The 3,684-nt window shown below is 43.3% G+C and overlaps 1 long non-coding RNA gene across 1 annotated transcript; it reads right to left on the bottom strand.

The window, feature by feature from the left end:
• Positions 1 to 1,384: 1,384 nt before the first annotated feature.
• LOC146890583 (uncharacterized) lies at positions 1,385 to 2,576 on the bottom strand. Its single transcript, XR_014998633.2, has 2 exons — positions 2,189 to 2,576; positions 1,385 to 1,507 (listed from the first exon to the last, which is right to left on the bottom strand). It is a non-coding gene; the product is annotated as an uncharacterized LOC146890583 (long non-coding RNA).
• Between the last annotated feature and the right edge of the window lie 1,108 nt (positions 2,577 to 3,684).

Genomic DNA, 3,684 nt, shown 5'->3' with positions numbered 1-3,684 from the left:
AATTAATGAAATCTTGTTAGAGAAAGGAAATCTGTTTTTAAAATACAATGGCAACTCCAACACTGGCCTTTACGGTTTCTGGAATGAAAGTCACTCAACTGATGTAGTGGACAAGAGAATGCCAATCAACCTGGAAACACAGCAAGAGAAGCTGTCTCATTGGCACAGGCGAAAAATAATTAAAGGCAAGTGATCAAAGAGATCAAAGAGACTGACAGGGAGACTGAGCAGCCTGGATGTCGCTGTCCTAGAGCGAGAGCGTGGATGTGAAAATGACATTGGGAAGAAGTGGCCTTTGAAAGAATAACAGTCTCAGACTTGCCTTATCTAGGCCTGATGGTGCTGGCCAGTCTGTAGTCCCTGCTATGAGAGGCTGAGGCTGGGGGATCACAAGTTTGAGACCTCCCTTGGTAACAGCGAGGAGAAACCAGCTTCGGTAGCGTAGTAAGGACTCTCTCTCAAAATAAAAAGTAATAGGGCCACAGCTGAGTATAGTGTTTGTCTATTATGCATGAAGAAGAAGAAGAAGAAGAAGAAGAAGAAGAAGAAGAAGAGAAGAAGAAGAAGAAGAAGAAGAAGAAGAAGAGAGCCCAACTTTTAGTCTATGACCATGAATCACAAATAGGATAATCAAAGAAAAAGCATATATGACTACCTCATAGAAAATGCAGACGTACGTACAGCGGGGGAAAAAAAACATTGTATATAGAGAAATGAGGTTGTTTTTTTTATTTTTAAGTCTGAGTTCTTGTTAGAAACAACTGCACTAAAAAGAGAAGGAAATACCTAAAATATTGGAAAATAAAAGGAAAACACATCAACCTAGAATTCTAAACCCAGTGAAAATGGATTTCAAAATACTGGTGGCAAAGAGAGTGTGTTGCAGGCAGAAGGGCACGGCAGGAAATGCTCAAGAGTTGTTTCAGCTGGAGGCAAACAGCAGTGGGTGAAATGGTGACCACAACAAGGAAAGGACCCACAGATGGACACCCTGCAGCAGGGGGTCTGGGACCCACAGATGACACCCTGCAGCAGGGGGTCTGGGGACCCACAGATGCCATCCTGAAGCAGGGGGTCTGGGAAACACAGATGCCATCCTGCAGCAGGGGATCTGGGAAACACAGATGCCATCCTGCAGCAGGGGATCTGGTAGCAGAACACCTGACAGACAAGACATCTCTTTGCAGTCACAGCTGTAACTTCCCATCTGCAGTTGTGGCAAGAAGCTCTTCCCAGCTGACTTTTTCTTGATATATATGCTTTGTTTGCTTTAATTCCTTAAAGATGTTCAACTCATTCATATTCAGTATTTATAGTTTCTTAAAGCATTTGAAATAAAGAAAGTTGCCTTAACATTTTAGTTATTGCTTATACATTTGGGGGATTGAAATTTTATTTATTTGTTTGTTTGTTTGTTTATTTATTTATTCATCGGCAGGGTGTGTACCAATCCACGCATGTTGGAGACAGAGGGCAACTCATAGTTCTCTCCTTCTATCGTGTGAACCTGGGGAATCAAACGTAAGCCATCAGACTTGGTGGCAAGCACCTTTACCCAGAAGATGTTGGTAGCCCCTGGGAATTATTTTCTAACTTATACTGCTTTGTTTTCTAAAATAATAATAATAATAATAATAATAATAATAATAATAATGGGTGAGAATGTCTTCATTATAATACATTGATAAACACAAAAAGCAGCTATCAACAAAGTATGATTATAACTGGTCCATGGGGGGAAAAAAGAACAGGATATTCTAAAATATATGCAGCAGTTAAATGCAGATAGAAAGATTACACCTAATTTTACTTTATTTTATATGTGTCTATATTTCTATAATACGCCTAGATTATTTTTATAATCAGAAGTAAGAAACAAAGCCCAATACTTATTTAATTAACAGATAACTTGAGAAAAGATGGCGGTGGCAACCAGTGGGAAAAATCCACTCATGGTCTCCCGAATTATTCGTAGTGGATTTCCCCTTAGCAATCTAACGCTATGGATATTAGCAAACAGAAATGAACGTGACCGTGACAAACTGGCTTCCTTTGCCATGTGGCTAAGAGCTGGCCTATGCCTTCGTACTGTGTAACACACAGTCCCGTTCTTCCTCACAGAGGTAAGAGGTGGCGGTGGGAGATTCGGTCTCTGTAACACGCACTTAGCGCTGGAGTGTTGAGTCACCCGACACGCCCTAGAAGCCTGCACTCCTAACACAGCACAGACACTAGTTCTCCCGACAGCTTCCTGTTGCCACGTTTTCCTTTTCAGTGAGATTTGTTCTTTCCGCAGTTGGATTTTCTGCCAGAAACAAGAGAAAGGAAATGACTTTCTGAGAAAGCTCTCTGATGGCGTTAGAGAAAATCCCTGCTTCCGTCTGCTCCCTGTTGGCTCCGAAGATTTGAATTCCCATCGTGAGAGACGAACGCCGAGTTGCTCTGATGTTCTAAGATGTGAAGTGATCGACCAGCAGAAATGGTGACATTGCAGGAACCCAGGCTCCTCCATTAGCCTGGGTCTGAGGCCATCCCAGCATCTTTCACCCATTCATCCTCCACCCATTCATGCAAACAAACAACGAAATACTTCAATAGGAGCAATGATAAATCCAGTGTAGCTTCAGGAGAGGAAACAGGAGTCAATTCTTGCCCTTGAGGGTCACATGAATAAACATGGAGCCGAGAGGTAATTTTAAAACAATTTAGTCTGAGAAGCAACATTTCTTTATCATTCACATAGAAAGCACCAAGGAAGAGATAACGTAAGAGCACACATCATTTCCTGTTGACCTCAAACAAGCCAACAACCTCACTGGAGTTACAGAATGGAAACCCGTAAAACAGGTGCCTAGCCCACTGACATTCCCACAAGAACCTGGGATTCTGAGTTCACTGAGTGAAACCTGGGAGAAAGCTCCTCCCTGACCCAAAGGTGTGCTTTTCCCAGTACCTCTGAGTCAGTGACGGCTTGTCTCTTGTAGATGTCCATCTACTCTGCGTGTGGGCTAGACTCTTGGCAAGTGTTTTTACAAGCTGCCTTCGTCAGCTCCTAGCCTGCTCAACTGAAATTCCCAGGCCCCGAGAGACCCATTGTCTAATCAGGAGAGAGCTGTATTTCCATGTGCTGACAGGGCTGGCATCTAAAGCTACAACAGTGGGGTGGGGTGGGGGTCTCACTGTGGTAGAATCCCCACTGCTAGACTGCAATAATGGGAATCTTCTCTGTGACACAATAGTGACCGGTCACCGGGGTTACTAAGTACATCAGGTGTGGCTGGCGAGACCCAAGAAGGGGATTCTTTGCTTCAACTCATTTTTTTTTTTCTAAATTTCACTCAGGTTCAAGTACCTTACTTGGGAAATGACATTGTGAAATTTTAGCCACTGTCTCAAGTAGTGGAGTCATTGATCCTGAAGCTGAACGATTTGGTAGAGTTGTATATGAACTAGTAGGTGCCTCGGTCATTCATAAACTTACCTGCCAAAGTAGGTGAAGTCGGATGTTGACTGTGTGTGTGTGTGTGTGTGTGTGTGTGTGTGTGTGCGCGCGCGCGCGCAGCTACATCTAGAACAGTGGTTCTCAACCTGTGGATCTCAAACCGTGGGTCACAAACCCCTTTGGGGGTCCAAGGACTCCTTCTCAGGGATCAAAGACCACTGGAAAACATGGATTTTACATTA

Source organism: Myodes glareolus, chromosome 23, assembly GCF_982192425.1.
Source record: "Myodes glareolus chromosome 23, mMyoGla1.1, whole genome shotgun sequence".
Lineage (NCBI taxonomy): Eukaryota > Metazoa > Chordata > Mammalia > Rodentia > Cricetidae > Myodes > Myodes glareolus.
This window is presented reverse-complemented; position numbering and strand designations above follow the sequence as displayed.